This window comes from Lynx rufus, unplaced genomic scaffold, assembly GCF_022079265.1.
Source record: "Lynx rufus isolate CCGP_SWC_20201006 ecotype Redwood Valley unplaced genomic scaffold, mLynRuf1.p SCAF_6, whole genome shotgun sequence".
In the NCBI taxonomy this organism is placed as follows: Eukaryota; Metazoa; Chordata; class Mammalia; order Carnivora; family Felidae; genus Lynx; species Lynx rufus.
Genome location: NW_025814878.1, coordinates 121,841,209 through 121,867,012, shown reverse-complemented (window position 1 = coordinate 121,867,012; position 25,804 = coordinate 121,841,209).

Here is a 25,804-nt window from a genome sequence, read left to right as displayed (position 1 = left end):
CATCAGAATTTTGTAGTTTTCATACAGATTTAAATAGGCATGTACCTTTATATTTATAGCAGCATTATCAACAATAGCCAAACTATGGAGAGAACCCAAAACGTCCATTGACTGATGAATGGATAAAGAAGATGCGGTATGTATATATATACACTGGAATATTACTCAGCCATAAAAAAGAATGAAATCTTGCCATTTGCACCATGGTTGGAGTTAGAGTATATTATGCTAAGGGAAATAAGTCAGTCAGAGAAAGACAAATACCACATGATTTCACTCATATGTGGAATTTAAGAAACAAAATAGATGAACATATGGAGGGTGGGAAGAGAGAGAGAAATAAACCATGAAAGACTCTTAAAGATAGAGAACAAATTGAGGGTTGATGGCGGGGGATGGGCGATAGGTGTTAAGGAAGGCACTTGTTATGATGAACACTGAGTAGTGTATGTAATTGATGAAAAACTGAATTCTACTCCTGAAACCAATATTGCACTGTGTGTTAACTAACTAGAATTTAAATAAAAATTTGAAAAAAATTTTTTTGTAGTTTTCTTCATATAGGTCTTATACATGTTTTGTTGGGTTTATAACTAAGTATTTAATTTTGGAGGGTGCTAATGTAAAAGGTTTGTGAATGCCACTTGCTCATTATCAGTATATAGGAAAGCAAATGACTTTTGTATATCAACCTTGTACCCTGCACCCTTGCTATAATTGATAAGTTCCAGCAGGGTTTTTTAGTCATTTCTACATAGATGATCTTTTATATAGATGATCATGTCATCTATGAACAAAGATAGCTTTATGTCTTTCCTTCCCAATTGGTGTATTTTTTCTTTCCTTAGTGCATTAGCAAGGACTTCCAGGGCAATGTTGAAAAGGAGTAGTGAGAGGGGACATCCTTGCCTTGTACTATATCTTAGTGGGAAAGCTTCAAGTTTCTTACCATAAGTATGATGCTACCTGTAGATTTTTTATAGTCTTTATCAAGTTGAGAAAGTTTCCCTCTACTCCTACTTTATTGAGAGGTTTTTTTTTTTTAATTGAAATTGGATGTTGGATTTTATTAAAGGCTTTTTCTTAATCTATTGATATGATCATGTGATTTTTTTCATTTCGTTTGTGTGATAAATTATATTAATTGATTTTTGAATGTTGAATCAGCCTTGCATACCTGGATAAATCCCATTTGGTCATGGTGTATATGTGGGATTCTATTTGATAATATTTTGCTGAGGATTTTTGCATCTATGTTCATGAAAGATCTTGGTCTATAGTTTTCCTCCCTTCTAATGTCTGTCTATTTTGGGTATTAGTGTAATGCTGGCCTCATAGAATGAGTCAGGAAAGATTCCCTCTGCTTGTAACCTCTGAAAGAGATTGTGGAGAATTTATATCATTTCTTCCCTAAATGTTTGGTAGGATTCACCAGTGAACCCATCTGGGTTTGTTGCTTTCTATTAGGGAATGTTGATTCAATTTCTTTAATGGATATAGCCTATTCAGACTATTTCTTTTTGTGTGAATTTTGGCAGATTGTGTTTTTCAAGGAATTGGTCCCTTTTTCTAGGTTATGAAATTTGTGGGCATAACGTTGCTCATAGTATTATCCTTTTAATTTCCATGGGACCTATAATGATGCTCCTCTTTCATTTTGGATATTAGTAGTTTGTGTCCTCTTTTTATTTTTATTTATTTATATTTTTAGTTAGCCTGGCTAAGAGCTTACCAGTTTTATCAATCTTCTCAAAGAACCAGATTTTGGTTTGGTTGAGTTTTCTTTATTTACAATAGCCAAATTATGGAAGTAGCCCTAGTGGCCATCAATAGATGAATGGACAAAGAAGATGTGATATATATATATATATATATATATATATATATATATATATAGAATATTATTCAGCCATAAAAAAGAATGAACTCTTGCCATTTGCAATGACATGGATGGAGCTAGAGAGTATAACTCTAAGTGAAATAAGTCAGTCGGAGAAAGACAAATACCATATGATTTCACTCATATGTGAATTTAAGAAACAAAAAAAAAAAAACAAAGAGAGAGAGAGAGAGACAGAGAGAGAGAGAGGATGGAGACAGCCAAGAAGCAGACTCAACTACAGAGAACAAACTGATGATTACCAAAGGGGAGGAGGGTAGGGGAATGGGTTAAATAGATGATGAAGATTAAGGAGAACACTGGTTGTGATGAGCACCAGGTGTTGTATGTAGGTACTGAGTCACTATATTGTATACCGGAAACTAATATAACACTGTACATTAACTATACTGGAATGAAAATAAAGTTGAAAAAGGAAAAGGAAAAAATTTCATTGATTTCTGCTCTAATTCTTATTCTTTCTTTTCTTCTGTTGATTTTGGATTTTATTTTCTCTCCTTTTTTAAGTTCCTAAGGTAAAAATTTATATTACTGATTTATATCTTTCTTCTTTTCTAAAATACGCATTCAATGCTATACATTTTGCTCTAAGCACTGTTTTCACTGCATCCTACAGATTTTGATAATTTATGTTTTCACTTTCATTTAGTTAAAAATATTTTAAAATTTATCCTGAGATTTCTTCTTTGACCCACGTGTTATTTAGAAGCCTGTTGTTTAACTTCCACATTTTTGAGGGTATTCCAGCTACCTTTCTGCTTTTGATTTCTAGTTTAATTCTACTGTGGCCGAGGAGCAGAAATTGTATGATTTCTACTCTTATAAAATTATTAAGGTGTGTTTTATGGCTTAGAATGTGGTCTGTCTTGGTGAATTTTCTATGTGAACTTGATAAAAGTATGTGTTCTTCTGTAGTTGGATGAAGTAGTTTATAATGTCAGTTATATCTAGTTGACTGATGGTGTCGTAGAGTTCAACAATGCTCTTTCTGATCTCCTGCCAGCTGGATCTGTCCATTTCTGAGAGAGGGGGTTAAAGTTTCCAACTATCATAGTGGATTCATCTATTTCTCCTTGCATTTCTACTAGTTTTTGCCTCACACAGCCTGTTAGGCACATACACATTAGTAATTGTTGTTTTCCTAGAGAATTCCCCTCCTTATCACTATGTATTGCTTTTCTTTATTCCTGATAACTTTTCCTACTTTGAAGTCTGTTTTGCCTGAATTTAGGATAGCTACTCCTGCTTGCTTTTGATTAGTGTTAGCATGGTATATTTTTCTTCATTCATTTACTTTTAATCTATGTATATCATTATATTTAAAACGGGTTTCTTGCAGACAAAGCATAGTTGGGTCATGTTTTTTGATCCACTTTGGCAATCTCTGTCTTTGGTGTGTTTGTTTGTTTGGCAATCTCTTTTAATTGGTATATTTAGATCATTGACATGGATCTGTGATTTTGATGAGGGCTTGGCAGGTCTCGGTAGCAAACAGTCTTTTTTGGATATATTTCAGTGGTAAGTAAGATAATGCAAATAATCCACTTAGTACAGTGTCTAGGACATAACAAGTGCTCAATAAACATTAGGCATCATTGTTAGGATTATGATTTTTACTTGTCAGCCTCAAAATTTACCCCTTGGATGTTCTTTGTGGTGCCTTAGTGTGACTGAAGAAATTGCTGTTTATTACCCTGTCTTATTCTATTCATATATTGCCACTTCTAACACTCTGTTTCAAATTACATCAAAGTAAGCATTCATTTAGCTGACAACCTATCACAGGACATCTTTCCCTGTAAAATGAACCAATTTATAGTCATTGCTGACAGCTGGTTTTTGAAGGAAAGGCCATTTTCCTTAGTTGATTGTGAAGAACAGTGATTAATTCAGCTCATCAGACTGCAGCAGCAAATGCTGAAAAGGGCCTCATTGTGTGAAGCCCCTCACCCCCAGTCTCTTGCAACCTACATTTCCAAATTTATCAGAATTTCCTGAGTCTAGGCTGGACTTTGGAGGTCACTTAATCTACCCTCCCACCTCCTACACTATTTTTAAAGACTTCTAAATAAAACTAGGGCCTGTTTTTCCTTGGCAATGGACCATTAGGAGAGGCGAATTTGGCAGTATCCATATTTTAGGATTCTGTGGACTTAAGAAAGGGGGCCCTGCCTCAAAAAGTGACTTGCCAGTTTCTGAAAGGGGACAAAGTTTGATGCTACAATTATAAGGAATGTTTAAGGAGAAATCCCATATGGTGAGGTTGGTTTTTTCCCCCCTCTTGGCATCCAGTAGGAGAGGAGGTACATGGTAAGATGGAGTTGAAACATAAATTTGTTCCTATGATACCCAAGGGACTTTGGCTATAAGAGGCATTGCTGTAGCAGGAAAATATTTTGAGCTCCTCCTGATGGTCTCCTATGAGGAGAAAATGTGAAGACCATATTCAAAATGACCTCCAGGACCTCACTGTGGATGGACCTCCTGGTGGAGACAGGACTCTTTTTTCAGGAGAACTGTGTGGGTAGAAAAGACCAGGAAAATGTCAGAGAAAGAGAGAGCAAGAGTAGCGAGAGAAGGGACTTGCAAACCCAAATCCCTGTGGAATGGATGTAACTAGATGGATAAGAGAAATGTTGAACTGTGTTCTGGACCCTGTGATCAGCTGACCCTGGGGGCATTTCTTTCTAGCAGCAGGTAGACCTGTTCCCTGGACCATACATTGACATTGCTGACCAGACCTTCTCTCTGCAGATTCAATTTAGCCTGAAGCATCTGAACCAATCTGCAGAGCAGGGACCACCAGCAAGGGAAACATAGGTTGTGGAGAACTTCCCACCCCCCTCAAGCGGGACCTCCATTCAGCAGTTGGTCATGGAAGTCCAGCTCCTGTTAGCTGCAGACTCAGGCACTAGCCCCAGTGTTGAGAAAGCACTTGCCTTCATGCACATGTTGCCCTGGCCGGGAGGGAAAGTGAGAATGTAGACAATGAGTTCCTTCATTTTGATCCAGATAAGAATTTAGGAAGTGAACTTGCTTCGGAAGATCATTCACTTGTTTATCATGTCATTCATTGAAAGAGGGAAGAGTTGCGTCATCTTGGGGAGACAGTAAATTCATGTGGGTTAAACATGGATGTTCCAAACAGGTGCCACTTTTGTAAGCCTGGTCAAAAAGTCAACTTTGAAAGGTTTTGGCCGCCTGTGGTGGGAGGGTGAGATTTAGAGCAGATCTATTCCCCTTTAGGAAGCGACGGCTTCGATGTGTTCTGTGCTGCACATCTGCAATCCGTGAACATTGCAGAGGCTCAGATTTCCAGAGCAGTTGGCAAGAACTGTGCTCCATATTTCCCAGAGAACACACACTGCTGTGAAAGGAAGAAATAGTTGGTTTTCCTCCAGCCACTTCACTGTGAAGCAAGAGGCCATATCTCTAAGCAGCAGTCATCTCCACCAGAAACAGTAGAACCCTTCCTCAGGATGAATGAGAAACTCAACAAACGCCCCTGCCCCAGCTCACACGGCTGCCCTGTCCCTGGTCATTCTGGGGCATCACTGCCTGGAGGAACCATGGGCTCCACACAGAAGATGGCATCACGGTGCAGGGGCATATTGGGCACTCAGGATTTGTGCCCAGGAGCACAGACCTAGCTGGGCAGGGTCAAAAAAGATCACATCCCACAACAGGGAGAGCAAAGCAACATCTTCCTATTAGTGTTCGACCCAACGTGCTGGGAACGAGCAGTTTCATGCTTTTTTCTTGGTTTGTCAAAACATTAGAAAAATTTTTTAAGTTTATTTATTTATTTTGAGAGTGACAGAGGCAGCACAAGTGGGGGAAGGGCAGAGGGAGAGAGACAGAACCCCAAGCAAGCTCCATGCTGCCAATGCAGAGCCCAAGTGGGGCTCGAACTCATGAACCGCAAGATCATGACCTGAGCTGAAACCAAGAGTCAGACGCTTAACCCACTGAGCCACCCGGGTGCCTCTGTCAAGACATTTTTTAAAATGCTAACATGACTGGAAGTAATTTTCCAAAACCCATGGATGCGGTAGCGTCAGTAACTCATTGTCATGTTGTTACTTAGAGGACAGTTTGTTGCCTCAAGTGTAGCAGTGCTTAATAAGTAGGTCAAGGTGACTCAGGAACCAGGCCCAACACTGCATATAAAGCACCATCCTGCAGTTTACCCAGTGAATGTGGGGGAGTTGACCCTTGAATCATTTGCTTGACAGATTTTTTTTCTTTCTCTGGAAACAGGAAAAAGAATTTCTTCCTAAGCCTTAGGCAATAGGGCTCCTGCAGGAAGTCTCTTTCCTTTCCTTGTGCAGAAAACAAAGATGCATACATGCTCCCGGAGCACTGCGAACACAGCTCTGCTTTGAGCAGCAGCTGGGGCCCCGGATCACCTTCCCCTCCCCTGGGCCTGGCCCAGTGTAAATTGTCACAGCTTAGGGTTCATTTCTTTTTTACACAAGCTGCTCTGTAAGTGGGAAACAAAATCCACAAAACCTTATACTAAATCTCCACAGGAACCAGCTGGGTCAGTGTGCATTTGCACACAAAACTGTACACATCCCACATGACCCAGAAAGCCGGTGACCTAGCTGATTCATAAAGATTCTTCCTGGTAATGCTGTCAGTATCAGCATCGTGAGGTTTCAGTTTGTTCCCCCAACACTCTTCAGTGCCTTCCTCAAGCTGGCAGACAGCACAGGGCCAGACATTGAGAACTTCCAGGGTAAGTCACAGCGCTGCTGTGCCCTTCACCTTTTGTAGGCTGGGTGGACTCCCTAAAATACTTTCCTCAGCCACTGGTCCTGCCCAGGACCTGACTGATTGCTCAGTTGGCCAACCATCTGAAGATCCCCAGCTGCCACTGAGGACGGAGGCCTCTAACACTTGCAAATGATCATCACCGATCACGGCATTTGTGACACTGTTGCGACACCTTCACGTCTCTTCTTGCATCCAAAGAGAGCTCAGAGGCCAGGAGAGAAGCCACCGGTTGTTTCTGGAAGTAGCCAGCCTGGTTTTCAGTTTTCCCCATTGAGTGCTAAAACAGCATCTTAAAAGTGTCAAGAACTCTGCCATCGTAGCTGCGGTTTGCCTGGAGTACCAACTAGGAAAGCAAAAAAGCTGAGGTGGGAATCTGTATGGGTGTCCACCCCAGCAGTCAAACCCCAGCACCTCCTGCTTTGTTTGTTTGTTTGTTTGTTTAAATATTTATTTTGAGATAGAGAGAAGGAATGAATGGAGGAGGGGCACAGAGAGAGAGAGAGAGAGAGAGAGAGAGAGATTCCTAAGCAGGCTCCATGCTCTCAGCATAGAGCCTGTCATGGGTCTCAACCTCATGAATGGGTGAGATCATGCTGAAATTGCATGGTTAAGGGACTGAGCCACACAGCCTGCATTATTTAAATCACCTCAGCTTTTCTATTTTCCCTACTCTCTTCCTCCCTTTTGAGGCTTTTTCTCTTAGCAGTAATCTCTAAACATCTCAGTTTTCAGGGTGATTTTGATTTTCTTTTGCTTTTAAGTAAACCTTTTAAAATTAAGCATAACATTCATACAGAAAACCACAGTGCCCTGAGGGTTCAGCTTGAAGAATGTTCACAAAATGAGCAGATGACTATAGTAAGCACTCAGGTTAGGAAACAATATCAGCAGCATCCCAGAAGCCCGCTTTGTGCCCTTCCCGGTCTCTACACTCCCACCAGCGTAACCCCCACATGACCTCTGTTACTGAATATTGATTTTGCTTAGTTTTCAGTTTTACTTAAAGGGACCGGTGCAACAGTATCTCTGTGGGTTTCATCCATGTTGTTGAGCGTGGAATTGCTGAAGAGTACTCAAATTTGTGATTTTCTCTGAAAGAACACTCGAAGAATAACAAGTGGAAGAATAACTAACATGTGCAAAGGAACTTTAAAACCAGCTGGAGTGTGGACGGGAGATCTTAGAGACTTGCGAGCTGAGCTGATCTTGAGAAGTCCCCCAGCCCCTGCTCTGTCTGCTCTGAAATGTGGTCCCAGGACAGCCCCAATATCTGATCTCTTTTAATCCATGATATGATGATTTAAATTATGACAAATTAAATATCACTCATTTGCTTAAGTGAGTTTATGTATCAAGTTGTGTATACCTCATTTAAAGACAGTTCACCTGATGTTTGGATTCAGAGTCAAGTGGATCAATTGTGAATCTAATTCCAAGAGATGTGGGGTCAGAACCAATCAACCAATGAATTAATCAACAGGCATTTGTAAGTGCCTCCTGTACTTTCCTTCATTCACCTCTGTCCACAGGCTCTGAACTAAGTCCTTCATTTTTTAAATATGCAAATGAGATTACTGTATCATAGAGATAAGGTGTAAACAATCATTTTATATACCATTGTTTTATATACAACTAAGAAATAAAAAAATGCCCGAGATGGAGAGACTAATAGGAGACCTCCACATAAAATTAAGACACCCACATCCTTCTCTGTGTAAGATTAAGAGAAATAACTGTGCCATGCAGAAAGGTCAGTGAGAAAAGTACCCTGCCTCCATCTGGGTACATGGAGGAGAGAGAAAAATAAAACTTCCATGAGGATTTGAACCACAAACCAGGATTCTGATCAGTTAGTGGATTGAATTCACACTAGCAAACATGGAATTCATTTTAAAGTGGCCTCTGTTTGGTAGTGCCCCAGGTTCTGACAGGAGCAAATGCAGGTATTCTCTGGAAGAAATCATACTTCCATTGTGGTGACTGCAGCAGTAAAATGCCATCCATTGTTAAGATGCTTCAAATTTCAGAGATCTTAGAATGCAAATCCATGACATATGGTAATAACAGTACTTCTTGGATTTGTGGTAGAGATCAAAGTGGAAACAGACACACTGTCTAGTATATAATAAGTTCAGTAAATTGTAGTCACCACTGAGCAGAGTGTCCAGTCTTTCTGTATTTAGGTGTAATAGGTAACTTGGAGATCACCTGTAACTCTGGCCAGAAAGCAAAGTAAAAGCAGCAGTGGAGGACACCTGGGTGGCTCAGTCAGGAGAGTGTCCGACTCTTGATTTTGACTCAGGTCATGATCCCAAGGTTATAGGATCGAGCCCCGCGTCAGGCTCTGTTTTGGGTATGTAGCCTGATTAAGATTCTCTCTCTCTCTCCCTCTGCCCCTCTCCTCCACTCATGCTTTCTCGCTTTCTCTAAAATAAAAGAAAAAAAGGTAGGAGTGGAGAAGCCGGAATGGCCAGAGAAGACTTCATGGGCAAGAGAGGTCTTGAGATTGGCTGTGAAAGGTTGAACAAGTAAAGGGAAGAGAATATTCCAGGCTGTGAAACAGTGTGAACAAAGGTTTGGAGGTGCATATGAATGTGACATACAAAGGAGAAGGAAGGAGAGAGGCTGAAGGAGATGAGTCTAATGGGTACAGGTGTGAGGAGGAATGCACTAAGGTATCCTGAGCTGTGCTGCCATCTGGTAAGTGTGCTTTAGAGAACTGCATTAGGACAATGTGCTTGGAGGACTGGAAAGGACAGGCTGTCTAGGAGACTACTGCATTGATCCACACAAGTGGACAAAGAGAGCCCCTTGGCCAACAGAGTGGCTGTGGGATGGGGAAGAGAAAGAGTGTCTAAGAATAACAGGAGAATGAATGGGAAGGATTTCACTCTACTGATTTGATAGATGAAAGAGATAAGCAAGAGGGAGGTGTTAACAATGAAGAGCATTCCCCTTTTCCCAGCATGGACCCTGAGCACAAAGCTGAGACAAGGGTCCTGTGGATTAAACTGAAACCCCTGGGGAGTGTGTCAAGTCTGTTTTTCCTGTCTCCTGGCCTACCTGAGTCCCTTTCTGCCCATGGTCCTTCTCTCTACTTTCCCCAGTCTCCAAATGACCTAATTTATAACCTCCTTCATTTTCTCAACTTCCCAAAGTCAGCTTAAACCTCACTCACCCAGACCATACCTTGGTTGAATCTTTGACAAAAATGGTTACAGGAGCCCCCAGCAGAAGACTGGTTCCCTTTATCTTTCTTTTATAGTATCATTGCTAAGTTCAGCCTCTCCAATAATTCTCTCCATTCTGGGATAGTTTATACCAGTGGGAATTGGCAGGGACATCCCCCACCCAGACAAAAACAGCTGAGAGCACAGGTGTCCCACTAGTATACCAGCAAAGTAACCACCACAAAGAACAGGAAATGTTTTGAATGCTTCTAGAACCTTCCAAATTCACCCTCACTACCCATACAAATAATCAACCATGAGACAAACAATCCAATGGAAAGTATCATGAAGCTGAATGAAAGGAAGCTGACAGGTCAACAATAATAATGAAAAGATGCAACATAATAGTAACTGAAAATATAAATGTCCGAAGTTACCAAGTCTTGGAGAGAATAAGGCTGGTGGGAACTTGTAAAAATTTGTCCCCCAAACACTTTGGGGACAGATCTGTCACTTTCTACTAAAGGTGAAGATGGATATGGTGGAGGATCCAGTGATTCATCTACAGGCAAGGAGTCACAGCAAACAACCTGCTCAAAATGTTTGCAGTAGCAGCAAAGTGGCAACAAGCTGACCTCTCACAGCAGCCAAATGAATCAGCTAGACTCTTCAGTCAATACGGCCATGAAAACGAGTGATTAGGTCTGGGTCAGCTTCAACAGTGTAATGTGGAAAGGTAAAATAAAGAGCCAAAGGATACAATAGATTATCATTTATGTACATTGCAAAAACACCCGGGAAACAGCAGCAGATGTTTATGAATACATATAACATGCAGTAAAAAGTACAAAGTCAGACCTCCCGCTACTGCGTGCTGCCTTCAGCACAATGTGGTCTCAGCATGTGGGGGTGTGGGGGCTGCTATGATCCAAGGTGGAACTCTTGCTATATCCATCATGATTTATTTCTTCATTTAAAAAGAGAGATCTGCAACTACATAGTAAAATGTTGGCATATTTTTAAAATTTTAGTGGTGAGTATATGGATGCCTATAATGTTATTTTCTGTGTTCAAAAGTTTTCCTGAATTTTGAAAAAAATTAAACAATGAAGAATTGCAAAGAAATATGTCAAAGTGTCCCTGGAAATAAATTACGATGTTTACAGCTGCTTGTGTCAGCATGAGAGGGGGTGTGTGATTCTTTTCTCTCTTTGGTTTTCCAAGTTTTGTGACTGTAGCGTTTTTATAATAAAAAAACTACAGATGATTATTTCTATTTCTTTAAAAAGTGACTTTCTGGAAAAGAAAAAGGAATGGAAAGCTATGGCATAATTCTTGAGGCTTGCATCTTCGAATCAGTCTCTTAGCAAATAGGGGCCCCTTTGTAAGGTACGATTAATAAAATCCACTGGGAAGGGCATTAGTGAGTTCTCTATCAGAGGGCGCATGTCATACAAAGAGCACAGTGTTGCTAATTCTGACACCAATATTTCCGCAGGACTGAATTGATGGAAGCTTTCTGAATGTGTTATTTATGGTACCAAATGAAAAAGATCTTGTTCATCAGCCAGACTCTCCCCTGGAAAGGGGCAGACAGATTTGTATTCAGGTTCCTATGGCCCAATTTAAAACCAGTATCTTCACATGGTAACCAAATTAATTCAGCACTAATTCTGCTGAGTTAGATGCTGGGCTTATAGGAGAGGGCACATCAATCCACAGCTGCAAAGATTGGCCCCGTCTAGCTTCTGGGGTCACTAACCCATTTGAAATGTGTTTTTCTTTTCTTTCTTTCTTTTTAATGTTTTATTTATTTTTTGAGAGAGACAGCATGAGCAGGGGAGGGGACAGATGATGCCAAGCGGGCTCTGCTCTGACAGGGTGACAGCAGTGCATCCGATGTGGGGCTCGAACTCACGAATCATGAGATCATGACCTGATCGGTCAGATGCTCAACCAACTGAGCCACCCATTTGAAATGTAAATAAAGTTCCTCAAACCCTATTTCACAAGTCCTGGGAAAACCAGCATCCTTCCCATATTTGCAGGGAAGTGTGTGTGTGGGGGTGTTTTAAGATTCCTCCCAGTCACCTTTACCTTCTTGGTCTGGAATTGTCTCCCCAAATTACTGATTGTCTCACTGTGTTGTCCCTCTTGATCTTTCAGTGTCCCCACTGGGGGATACATCTCCCCTCAAGGTTTGAGGAAATGGGGTCACACAGGTGGCTATGTTACTGAACAACAAAACTTCCCCCAAATGACCATATATCATCACTGATAATTAAAATCCTTGTTATCACAAGTCTTCCAGCTCTCTTTGCCACCTGTAACTTTTCACTGGCTTTTCCTTCTGGCAGAACCCTGGGTACCTCTTTGTTTCTTTACTCTTTTCCATCTGTCCATGTTTTTTAAAATTTTTTCCTAGTCTAGGGCCTCCTGGCCTTTCACTCTTGGGCTACCCTGAAGAAATGTGTTAAATGGAACACTTTTGTTCACGGCATCTCAATGCCATCCTTCTTGGCTTTGCCCCAAGAGCTATTTTTCCCCCCACAACAAGATGACACCCCAAAGGGTATTGTCAAAAAAAGAATTCTCCATGCTAAGTGCAATTCTGCCACAGAAGTTAAACTGTTGCCACCCCACCCCACAGTGCTGCCACTGACCTCATCCCTTGATAATGTCATTTGGGAACTGTAAAATATCCTGAACCATATTGTGTTAAGTGTGAAATAAGTGGTCAAAACAGTAAGTTTTGTAGGCATTGGTGTGGCATGCAGCAGAAAATTAAGGCATTATATGATCTAGTAAGAGATTATTTAAATTACGGAAATGATGGAAACAGAAGCCGAATTTTCAATAATAACATCTCTGAAATTGGGTTTTTGTATCCTCAGGCTGATTCACAGTCTGGGGGCAGTTTCCACTGGTCTAGAAGACGGAGGGCCCAGAGTAATCAGCTGCTTCTTGAGGGGAGGGGTGGGTGGGTCCCAACTCACTTCAGTCTGATTGCCAGGGACAGAGAGAGGGCTGTGTTTTCCTGCCTGAAGATGGGAATAAAAGAGCATTCTAGCAAGAAAAACCCGGGAGTCCTAGTCCAGCTGAGTAGGGAGCTAATATCCGAAGGCGGAGCTGGAACAAGAGCCACCTGTGCCAAACATGGCCTTCTATTAAAAAAAAAAAAGTTGAAAAACCGTAACTGAAAGAAGCAGAGGGCTTCTGACAGCGCCGATGCGGCCTTGAGTCTGTTTTTGAAGTGAACCAGCTGTGAGCAAGCATTGCCTAGCACAGCGCTCAGCCCACAGCAATTACTCACTCTGTTCAGTGGAAAAAGGATAACCAAACTCGGGAATCTAAGGAATAAATGATGATATAATTGATTACAGCTCTGAGCTCAAGATTTCCTGGGGCTTCACCCACGGCTGAGACGACTCTTGTCTCCCACGCAAACCTGGGGGGCATCACGTGGGCTGCATCCAAGACTTCCGGTTGCCTCCTAGAGCCCTGACCTGAGCTGGGACCGTTCCCTGGGAGTCAGGACGATGCGGGGCTGCAGCTTTGGCTGAGGACCAGCGAAGTCCTACGGCCCACAGAAGAAAGGGGACAAAAGGACCATCACTGCACTGAGGGTGGGAGGGGCAGAGCCTCCGTGTTCTGGTTTTCTTTCCTGCATTTGCCTCATTATGACAAGGAACTAGTTTTTCTTTTCCTTCTTTTTCTTCTTCTTTTTCTTCTTCTTTTTCTTTTTTAAATGTTTTATTTAAAAAAAAATTTAACGTTTATTCATTTTTTGAAAGACAGCATGAGCGGGGGAGGGGCAGAGAGAGAGGGAGACACAGAATCAAAAGCAATCTCCAGGCTCTGAACTGACAGTACAGAGCCCGATGCCGGGCTCCAACTCAAACCGTGAGACCATGACCTGAGCCGAAGTCCCACGCTTAATGGACTGAGCCACCAGAACTGTGCCCCAGAGCTAGTTTTTCTCAATCTCTCCTCCACTCATAGTTTCTGGACAACCCTGGGGTGGCCACAGCCAGGGTCTGGTGGAGGACAAGGGACCACTTCTGGGAATGAGGGGCTTCTAATCCGAAATACTCTCTTGACAGCAATTAAAAGTTCCCTGGCCCTTGGAAGGGGTGTCCTAAGAAAGAAGGGTGGGGAGAAAGGACTATCAAGGCCTCATAATTTGGTCCTACCAATGACCCCAAGACCCAGTACAGAAGTGGATCCCTGTACAGCAGCCTTCCCTCTAAAGTGGCAGCCATGGGGGTCTGATGCTTCTCAGTTGGGTTAAATGCCACTCCAAGTACTAATTACCCAGTATGGAGAAGTACAGTGAGTGTTTAAGGGGAGAAGAGTTATTCAGGACACAGAATTTCTATTTAAATTACTTTTGAGGACTCTTCAATGGTGTATTTCCACTGCCTGCTTTTCTCCTGTGGGGACAACTTTAGCTCTTATTTACATGTTCTTCCTATAAAACAAGGTGAAGCAGATGTGGGACTTGAAAGAATTAATCATTTAGCATTGGGCACACCATTTTACAGCAAAGACGCCATTCCCAGCTGGTCTGATGCTGGCACAACTGTAATCGGTGAAAGTGCCTCTCACTGTCTGCTGACTCCTTCCTGTGAGTTGTCTGTGTCCATTTCACGTCTGCTGACCCCTGAAGGAGACACGGAGAGCAGGGGAAAAACTAGTGATGCATACCATGGGAACAAGATGTGTATTCCAACATCCCAGCTGAACTAATAATTTGTTAGTCAATCTGCAATGAAGTTTAGCCTAAAATAAGCCTGCTATCAGAATTAACTGTTAGAAAATATGACAGGGAAGATGGCGCATTTGACCTCGAGCTTCTTGTGACAAGAGTGTGTGTCATCCCCAAGTCACAGAAATGGCCCCTAAGTGGTATTGCATAAAACCACTAATGTTTTGCAGGTGGATACCACTTAACATGTACACATACCTGTGGTCTCTTGCCTAAAAACTGGATGCTAAGATACCTGTGGTCAAAAATCACTTCTGAAACATCTTTCATCCTTAGCAGAGTATTGAATTGAAATTTGCTTATTTTGTGGATGCTTACTACATCTACTCTAGCAAATCATTGACTCAGCAAATCACTGACTCAGGATTGGAAACAGAAACCAAACTAGTCTTACCGCCATCCCTGGTACAGGTTTGCAGTAAATAATAAAATATTTGCTAAGTGGAATATATACACTAATTATCCTAGAGTTAAAAAAATTTTAGGAGATAAGCTTTACTATGGAAAATTTCATAAAATTTTCATAAATACTAAGAAGAAAAACAGTATAGTATAAGAGATCCCCATGATCCAGTAGCCATCTTAATGAATATCAACTCCTGCCCAATATCTTTTCATCTAGACACCCCCCTCTGGAATATTTTGAAGCAAATCTCAGATATCACATTATTTTTGTCTATAAATATTTCAGTATTACTCTCTAAAATAGTAAAACTCCTTAAATTTTATTTTTATGAGTTTATTTTTATTTTTTTTTTAAAGAAAGAGAACACAAGTGGGGGAGGGGCAGGCACAGAGAGGGAGACACAGAATCTGAAGCGGGCTCCAGGCTGTGAGCTGTCTGTGCAGAGCCCGATGCAGGGCTTGAACCGACAAGCCATGAGATCATGACCTGAGCCAAAGTCAGATGCTTAATCGACTGAACTACCCAGGCCTCCCTAAAATAGTAAAACTCTTAAAACAAAACCATAATATCAATATCATACCTAAAAAAATTAACAATTACTTAATATCATCAAATACACATTGATTTTTAAAATTTTGCTGTCTCATACATTTTTTTAATAGTTTTTTCAAATCAGGATCCAAAGAAGTTTAAATTGTTCCAATTAGTTGATGTGCCTCTTACATCTCTTCTAATCTGTAATCGCTCTTTTTCTTTCCTGGCCCTTTTGGAATATATGTATTGAAGAAATCAAATTATTTATTCAGTAGGACCTGGGTTTTGCTAATTGCATACATGTGGTGTCTTTAGCATGTCTCTCTGTCCTCTGGCTTTCTGATAGTTAGATCCTGGGTTCTTTTGGTTTTGGTTTTGGTTTTTTGGTCAAGAATACTTCACAGATGGTGTTGTGTACCTCAACTGGTAACCACAGAATGCTTGGTTATTCATGCCTAGCTTATGTCATTATAGATTGCAGGATGGTGATTTTTCTGATTTTTAAATCATGTTTTCCTTCGTTTTGTTTGCTGGAATGCTTCTACAAGAGAAATTTTCCTCATCAACTATTTGATTCTCTTAGATGTAATTCATGTAGGAAAGGCCAGATAAGTGCTTTATGCTTTCCCCTTACTTATTGGTTTTCAAAATATTAAGTTGGTTTCCTGGTATCTTCCAGCCAGCCAATTGGTGTAGTTGTTGTTGCTGCTGTTTCTGAGGGTGAGAAAGAACAGAGATTTGAACACAGAGATGTGTTATAGTGCATCATTGCTTTTGTTCCTACTGATGCCCAAATGGTCACATCATCAAAGAGTGGCAGCCTCAGAGATATAGCATTAACGATGCCTTCCATTTGTAAAGCAATGGAAGTTATGTGCGGCTGTGTAGATGTTATCTGTATTTGGGGGATATAGCTGTGGTTCATTAATTCTCACTGCTGTATAATTTTTCATTATGTGAATATATCACAATTCGTTCAACCAATTAAAATTTGAACGGTTTCTACTTCTTTGCTATTATAAATAATGCTTCTATGAACATCTTTTCTCCTAAAGCACATAAGCAGGAGCCTCCTGAGCAGTGCTACATAGCTTTTCCACATCACGGCACATGCAGGAAATGATAGTCTGTATCACACCTGTGGGTCACCTGAGGTCATATGGGGTTGTCTGTAGGGGCATGTTGAAGAAAATTCATTACAGTTTTCCTGTATTTTCTGATTACGATGTGTAATTCTCTCTTCTTCTGAATTTTTCCTTCTTTTTACTTTTTCCCTATCTTCACCACCAGCATTTCAGATCACAGGTGGGATGTTAGGTACAGAGCATTCTAAGCCAGTGTTTCTTAAAATGTAAACTGTGAGTCTCGAGGAACACTACACTACACAGTCACTGGCTCATGGGAAAGGGACAGATGTAACCTCATTCATGCCAACTGCAAGCTAAGTGGCATCAGTTTCAAGGATGAACAAAGCTCCACGGGGGTGCAAGTGAAGAACAGCGGGAGAGGAGCGGGTTATCATACGACACATACTTCTGTAGCAGTTGCTGTAGCAGCTTATTTGTGTTGGGAGTAGCTATTGGTTTCAGTAAAACAAAGTCATTTGGGAGTGCCTGGGTGGCTCATTCACTTAAGTGTCTGACTTCAGCTCAGGTCATGATCTTGCCCTTCATGAGTTTGAGCCCCATGTCGGGCTCTGTGCTGACAGCTTGGAGCCTAGAACCTGCCTTAGATTCTGTCTCTGTCTCTCTGCCCCTCCCAACTCACACTCTGTCACTCTCTCTCAAAAAAGTAAATATTAAAAAATGTCATTTGCTGGGGCGCCTAGGTGGCTCGGTCAGTTAAGTCGCTGACTTCAGCTCAGGTCATGATCTCGTGATCTGTGGGTTCTAGACCCATGACAGGATCTGTGCTGACAGCTCAGAGCCTGGAGCCTGCTTCCAATTCTGTGTCTCCTTCTCTCTCTGCCCCTCCCCTGCTTGCTCTCTGTCTCTCTCTTAAAAATGGTAAACATTAAAAAAATTTTTTTTAATTAAAAAGTCATTTGCCTGTCACCTTAAATTAATTTTGACAATTAACTTCATTGGTTTTGTTTGTTTGTACTGAATGTATAAATTGACTTTAGTTTCATAGCTATAGGACTACACAAGTAACATTCTAATAAAACTATCAAAGTCCATATCCAGTTAGAATCTTTTTTTTTATTATTTAGAAGTTGATCATTACTCAAATTTGAAAGAAAGTGACCATAGTAGTCTACTCAACAGCCACTATCTCTCTCTTTCTGCTTCCTAACAGAACGTTAATTTTGTTTAGGCATTCCACCTCTCCACGCAGCCATGCATTTAGGGAGGATTGGCACCTTCATCACCCCAAGGTCCTGATGGGTCTGAGACAATCAGAGGGACCTCACATACCTTGGCCGGTGACTGGTTTAAACACAAACATGGGATGAGGTAATTTTGTCCAATAAGACCCAAGGGATAATTTGGTGGGGGCTTTCAGGAATGATTTCTTCACTCTCAACAAGAGACAAGAGGAAGAGAAAGCTCCTTTCCTCTTTCTGGGAAAGAGTGGTGACCAGAAACATCACTTGAGAGTGCTACATGCACCTTGTGAGCACATGGGCATAGTCAGCCCCAGGAGGAAGCCAGCACGCCAAGGTGGTAGGGCAGGAAGATTGAAATGACCCAAGTTTTGGCTAACCCTCTTACACTTTTGTATATGGAACCCCGTCTCCTGACTTCCTGTTTTTTTTTTAATTTTTTTAATGTTTATTTATTTTTGAGACAGAGAGAGACAGAGCATGAGTGGAGGAGGGGCAGAGAGAGAGAGAGAGAGAGAGAGAGGCAGACACAGAATCCGAGGCAGGCTCCAGGCTCTGAGCTGTCAGAACAGAGCCCAACATAGGGCTCGAACTCACGAGCTGTGAGATCATGATCTGAGCCGAAGTCGGATGCCCAACTGACTGAACCACCCAGTCTCCCCTTGACTTCCTGTTTTTTTTTAATGTTAATTAATTTATTTAAATGTTTTTTATGTATTTTTGAGAGAGAGAGAGCATGAGCAAAAGCAGGGGAGGACAGAGAGAGAGGGGAACAGAAGATCTGAAGCAAACTCTGTGCTGACAGCAAGGAGCCCGATGTGGGGCTCAAACACACAAACTGTGAGATCATGACCTGAGTTGAAGTCGGACGCTTAACTGTGGTAACTAGATGCCCCTTAATTTATTTATTTTGAGAGAGAGAGGGATAGAGAGTGAGCAGGGGAGGGGTAGAGAGAGAGGAAGAAAGAATCCTAAGTAGGCTCTGCACGGTCAGCAAAGAACCCGATGCAGGGCTTGAACTGATGAACCATGAGATCATGATCTGAGCTGAAACCAAGAGTCAGATGCTTAACTGATGGAGCCACCCAGGTGCCCCTCCTGGCTTCTTGTTTTAAGAGAGGATGTTTTCCCTGCTATTGCTCTATTGAGAGTGGGTTTCTATTACCTGCACCTACCCAGTACAGGGACCTGAGAGGATCACAGGAGGAGGGGCATGTGGACCCTAGTACTGCTTGCTGTGGTCAGTGGCTTTGTTGGCCCTCCATCTTCCCCAGGCTGTGAGTGTGGGCAGGCCTATTATCAAAGCACCTGGCATAGTCCTGGCAGCCAGGGGTGCTCAATAAATAGTTGCATGAAAAGGGAATGAGTAATGGTTATAAGAGAAGGGACCTAACTGTGGGCCACCTAGGATGCAGGCACATGAGGCGCTGCTATGTGCTCTTCAGCAGCACAACAGATGCTGAGTTTTCTTGCGCTATGCCTGTCTAAAGGAAGCCGCATCTAGGCATACGTTACTAAATACTGGAAACCAGCTGAGGAGAGGCCCAGCACTGAATGGCAAGTGGTCGGCACAATGAAGGGCAAATTAGAACGATTAATAAGAATGCAATCAGAAACTCTGCAGGAATAATGGGGAATAATAGATCATAAATGAAGTATGGGATTGGCTCTGTGGTGTATTTCCAGCCCAGCAGGCAGCATGCTATATTCACGCTTCACATCAATAATAGTCGGAGAAAATAGATGTGATTTCACAAAACAATGGACCTAACTAAGCAGGCGTATTTAGTTCTCTGCAACGAGGAAGGAGGAAGCCACAGCTGACTAAAATAATTTGACACACTCCATTTCCAGCTGAAGATTGTAGAATGAGGCAAAAACAAATTTTTATCATTTTCATGTTAACTTGGTAAAATTGGCTTTTATTCCCTCAGTTGGGTGAAAATTGTGATAGAAGATGTTACAACTGTAACTAAAGGCATACAATTAGGCATTATAAGTACTGCCTAATAAGTTTCATAAAGTGGTAAGCAGTCAATTGCTATTATGATTTTCTTTTTAGATAAAATATGCAAAGAGAATGGGTGAAGGTCATATTTATAGGCCTACAGACTCTGCAACTATACAGAAAACTCTAGTAGGGCCCAGAGATAAGATAATCAAACACAGAGTCTTGGCTTTCATGTGGGCTATGGAACAAAGTATGCCAAGAAGAAAACTCAAGCACTTCCTCTTCAAAATAACTAGGTTTTTTAATTTAAAAATAAGTGATGTAAGAAAGTTTGTACAAGAAACATTTCAAGATGTGCAGACAAGACTTTGGCAGGAAATCTGGATGACGATGGGCCCCAGAGCCTGTTAGAGATCATTTGTCCCCATGCTCTGGAAGGAGGCAGGGTCCCCATGGTTAAGTGAGTGCAACTGGCTGAGGATGTGAGGTAGAACACTGCGGGTTCTACCATTGGTTAAAATTTGGGGCCTTGGAATCTTGATGTTCAAAAATTGTACCCCGGGAACGTACTGATTTTGAGTGTTGCCTGGGGGTTGGAAAAAATTACTTGACTCTAGTTAACAGAAAGAATCATGATTAAGGGTCCAGAGCCTGGGGGTGCCTGGGTGGCTCAGTTGGTTAAGCGTCTGACTGTGTTTCTGCTCAGGTCATGATCTCACAGTTTCATGAGTTAGATCCCTGCATTGGTCTCTGTGCTGACCCTATGAAGCCTGCTTGGGATTCTCTCTCTTCCTCTCTCTCTCTCTGCCTTTCCCCCACTCACACTGTCTCTCAAAAAGTAACTTAAAAAAAAGTTAAAACAAAACAAAAGGAATCCAGGGCCTGGAGCTGCTAGCCTGGGACTGAGCTTCCCTCTGCCAATGACCAGCCATGTGACTTTAGACACACTAAGTCGCTAAGCTCTCTATGCTTTGGTATCCCCTGGCCATGAGCTCATCCAAGAGCAGAGTTTAGGAAGTAGGTTCTGGAAGGTACCGCAGATTTCAGCAGGCCCAGAAGCCAATCCACCTCAGCCTTGCCTCAAACCCCTGGACACCCCTGTGAGGGGAAGGAGCCAAAGGGGCTTATGTGCTGAGAAGCTGGTCTCCCCAAACTAGTCTACACTAAAGTTTAGGTGCCTGCCACATTGGTAAAAGGCACCTTCTCTCAGCAAGCTGTTTCATGTTTTTTGGTTTTTGGTTTTTTTTTTTTTTTGCTTTTGTTTTCTCCTTTAGTTGCCTAGTAAACATTTCTACTGGAAAATTCCAACCTTGCCTTGGATGAACTAAGAGGAAAAGCAACGTGTCCACACCCAGGCCAGCCTAGCCAGGGAGGGCAGAAGTCCCCAGAGGACAGGCTTTGTCAACATGATGAAAGCTGCAGCTCCAGCTGGAAGTCTGAGGAGTCTGGAAAGGGTCATCAAGTGAGGTGGACACTGGGAGCATCGACAGTAGCCACAGCCTCTTTTCTTCTTTCTCCAACTCTTTCGTACTTATTGCTTTTTGTGCACAATCATAGCACTTATCACATAGATGTGTTTGCCTGACTTCTTGAAATATAGTGTCTCAGAGCAAAGGCTATCCCTGTTCATTTGAGTATCTCCAGTGCCTATGTTGTATTTAGTATAAGATACATGCATGAAACCAAGTGGTGTGACCCTGAAGTGGGAGAGGGACTGCATGAGCAAAAGGACTGTCACTCTCTTCCTCCCAACTGGGAACCCCAACAAAGTGAGGAGAAAGGCATCTGAGGGAAGACAGAGGCATCATAGTGCAACCTTCTTGGAGAGTGATCAGGTACACAGCATCTGGTAGACCTCAGCAGGGGGATTAGAGTTATTAGCTTTTAAATTATTATTTTGAAAAAGTTGAAAGAATGTTGTCATATACATGTTCCCAATGCCTTTGAGGCAGAAGATGGTAAAGATTGGGTGAATTTGGCAGATGGTTCTGTTGGGAAGAGTTGGCAAGGGTGTGCACGAGACCAGAAGTACCTGTGGGTCTCCCCACAAGATGGCGCTCATCTCTTTTCTTAGTTCCTATCAATGAGAAACTTGTCATTTTTTAAATTGCTGCAGAACAATTAGGATGATGACTTATGTTTCCCATATCTGGCTTCATGCACCATCTTATCACCTGCTCTATAACTTTTTCGGCACTCTCGTGTTTTATTTCTCAGGCAACCTGGTCATACAGGTAGCCACAGGTGATACTGAAGTCTGGTGTGCCCTCAGAGAGCACAAGGCTGTTGCACCACATACAGAGCCTGGACCCTCAGGTAGCTTCAGCACAGATGTTTGTGGGTAATGACAAGGGTGACTGGTTAGAGTAACAAGCTTTTACTGGAAGCTGTGGTCTCAGCTGGTGGGACTACTCTCATTACCCTTTAGTGCTGCCAAGATGACCCCCTCACACTGACCTGGCTACTGGAAACATGCCTGTTTTTTTTCTGCTCAAGAGTGTCAATTTACAAGAGAAAGATCTTTGCTCTTTGAACATCATGCATTTTTAAAGATGCGGACTGAGGGACTCCTGGATGGCCCAGTTGGTTGAGCATCTGACTTCAGCACAGGTCAAGATCTCATGGTTCATGGGTTCGGACCCTGCGTTGGGCTCTGTGCTGACAGCTGGGGGCCTGGAGCCTGCTTTAGATTCTGTGTGTGTCTCTCTCTTTCTGCACCTCCCTCGCTTGTGCACATGTGCTCTCTCTCTCTCTCTCTCAAAAATAAATAAACATTAAAAAAATTTTTTTTAATGCAGGCCAAAACAACCCAACATAAACAATGAGGAAAATCCTTTTACTATCTCTTGAACTGTTATGCCATCCCTTTGGATATAAGGGGTGTGCTTATAGAATTGTTTTATTATCAGAGATAGTGTACATCATCAAGCTTCTTCCTTTCATATAATTTTCAACTCCCCCCTGCCCCCTCATCAAGAGAACACTGTCCAGGCATTTCATATAACAATGAGACAAATTTGAAAGTTGCTACTCTGACCTTGATAGAGCTCTAGAATCTTTGGGTGAACCCCCATTTTCACCAGTTTTGAGAAAATTTGGGCTATCCTTCCTTCCGTCGTGCCGCAGGGCATGCTTTTGTGGTGCCGGAGGCGGATGTCAGACTTGACAGAGCAATCTTATTCCACGTGAATCCTGCAGTGAGAATAATTCCCAATCTGAAAACATTCAAAACAGTGTACATATAGGCAACTTTTCCAAATGTCACCAACTAATGATAACAATCTGTCATTTTTCCTCACTGCCTTACACTAAATGTACCCTTACATTTCACTTAATCCTTTAGCAATCCCATGAAGTGGCCAGCAGATGGATTGCCTGCTCACTGTAGGAAGAAGGAAATGAAGATTCAGGAATGCCAAGTGATTTGGACAAGGCCACAAAACAGGTAAGTCTCAGAACTGGAATAAAAACCTATACTACCTTCAGGCCCCCTCTTTCCCTTATATCCCCTGTTATTTCTAGGTGCCAAGAATGGTTCTAGATTTAGGAACACAGAAACAGGCACAATGGACCAAAATCTCTGTTTTTGTTTACATTCTAGTGGGGGAACATGAGTGAAGAAATGAGTGATAGCAATAGATGTTCTATAAAATGGTGACTAGGGTTTTGGAGAAAAAGAAAGCAGGGAAATGGGGAAAGCAGGATTGGAGGGGTGGAGTATAGTTCTAAACAGGGGACTCAGGTGACACGTGAACAGGGGCCTGAGAGTGGGAGGGGGTGGGTCATGCAAAGCTCTTGTGAACGTGTGCTCATCATTAATAGCTGAAATGATTTTTTCAATGGAAGAAAATGTGATGCTTGCCAAAGTGCTCTGTAAGAAATACTCTTATAATAAATATTGGTGAATATTTTAAATGTTGTTTAATACAATGGCAGTAACACAATGGCATTTGTACATGTTATTCAACCTCAAAATCTTATTTTTAAATAATGAATCCTGTAGCATTCAACAACTTTTTAAAGGGGGCCTTTGACTAATCCTTGGTTCTATTAACAAAAACCAAATAATATCTTAAACAGCATTTGTGATCATTTGACTTCCTTAATTGTCTGATTGACAAACAAATCTTCCCAAACACTTAAGTAATTATTCTTAGAAAGATAACGAACACAATTTGGACACAGGATGAGTTTTACATTCTCTTAAAGTGTCAACATAAAATCATAACCTAGTCAACTATTTAACTGCACCTTTTATTTTATTTAAATTTTTTTTTAAGTTTGGGTTTTTAAAAAAATTTTCAAGTTAGTTAACATACAGTGTAGTCTTGGCTTCAGGAGTAGAACCTAGTGATTCATCTCTTACATATAACACCCAGTGCTCCTCCTGAAAAGTGCCCTCCTTAATGCCCATCACCCCTTTAGCTCATCCCCCCCACAAACCTCCCTTCCAGCAATCCTCAGTTTGTTCTCTGTATTTATGAGTCTCATATGGTTGTCTCCTTCTCTGTTTTTATCTTATTTTTCCTTCCGTTCCCCTATGTTTATCTGTTGTTTCTCAAATTCCACATATGAGTGAAATTATATGATATCTGTCTTTCTCTACTGACTTACTTCACTTTGCACATTTTGAATCAGAATTACAAGTTTGACCTGGCACTCCAGCACACAGAATCTTCTTAAACTTAACATATAAGAAAAATACCAAATATCCACAGATGATTTCTTAACTTCAATATATTAAAAATACATTTGATTTGCCTTTCTCATGTTTACACTTATTTCTGTATCTTTTCAGTATTAAAAGTCATGTGTCCCATGAGGAAACAATTATATCATTCCAAATTAACTTGGGATTGAATTCTTCAGTGAATTTTAGGGGACTCCTTCCAGCTGACTGAGGTTTTATCATGTGTAGGGATATTAGGTAGGAAGTGTGAGCTAGAGGTCAAGATGATTTGTCCTGATGCCAACCTGAGCCTGGTTCCACACTTGCTGTATCAATGTCTTGCAGATAGCTGGGTAAACAGTCTGGCCCCCTACACTCAGTTGCATGTTACCAGATGTCTGTACCACATGACTGGATTTCACAATGCTATTTCTGGCTTAATTCTATTTTATTTCATTTATTCTACTTTACAGTTTATTTTGAGAGATAATGCAAGTGGGGGAGGGGTGGGGAGAGAGAGAGAGAGAGAGAATGAATCCCAAGAAGGCTTTGAGCTGTTAGCACAGAGCCAGACACAGGGCTCGATCTCACAAACCGTGAGATCATGACCTGAGCCCAAACCAAGAGTCTGACACTTAACCGACTGAGCTACCCAGGCACTCCTGGCTTAATTCTATTTTAAATTCTCTTCATAATCTACAAATCTGCCACAGCTTTAACTTATAGCTATTTAAATGATGGTGGATCAGATTTCCTGTCTCTGCAAGGCTTTGTCTGACCCAGATCAGTTTTGAAGTCAGGCCAGTGGAGAGACATGGGCTTGCGCAGAAGACAAAGGAGGAAGTGAATCAGAACGACCTGGAGAGATGCAGAGTGGCAAGGCTTGGAGACTATTTGGATATATGGGGGAGGAAGGGTGAGGACATAGCTAAATGGAGCCTCCAGCTCAGAAACAAATCCATCCACCACGTCTGGGATCAGTGATGCAGAGAGCTCGGGGCCAAGGGCTGCCGACAGCGTTCTTCAATCAAGTGTGAAGAGAGGAACCAGTCGAGGATGGGTGAGGGTGAGCCTCCCTGAGACCAAGCTCCTTGACACTTTTGAGAGGAGAAGGTCAAAGCTGGGAACCTCAGAAAGAAACAGTGAAAGGAAATGCAGGCAGGAGGGTAAGAAGGAACCTGGGCACTTCTGCACATTACAGCAAGGAGGCTGGAACACTTTTTCAAACAGGGTGTAGGGGAGCCAAGAGGAAGCCCTGGGACAAACATGAGGCTCAAAGCTAGACAGTGTAGGGCAGCCAG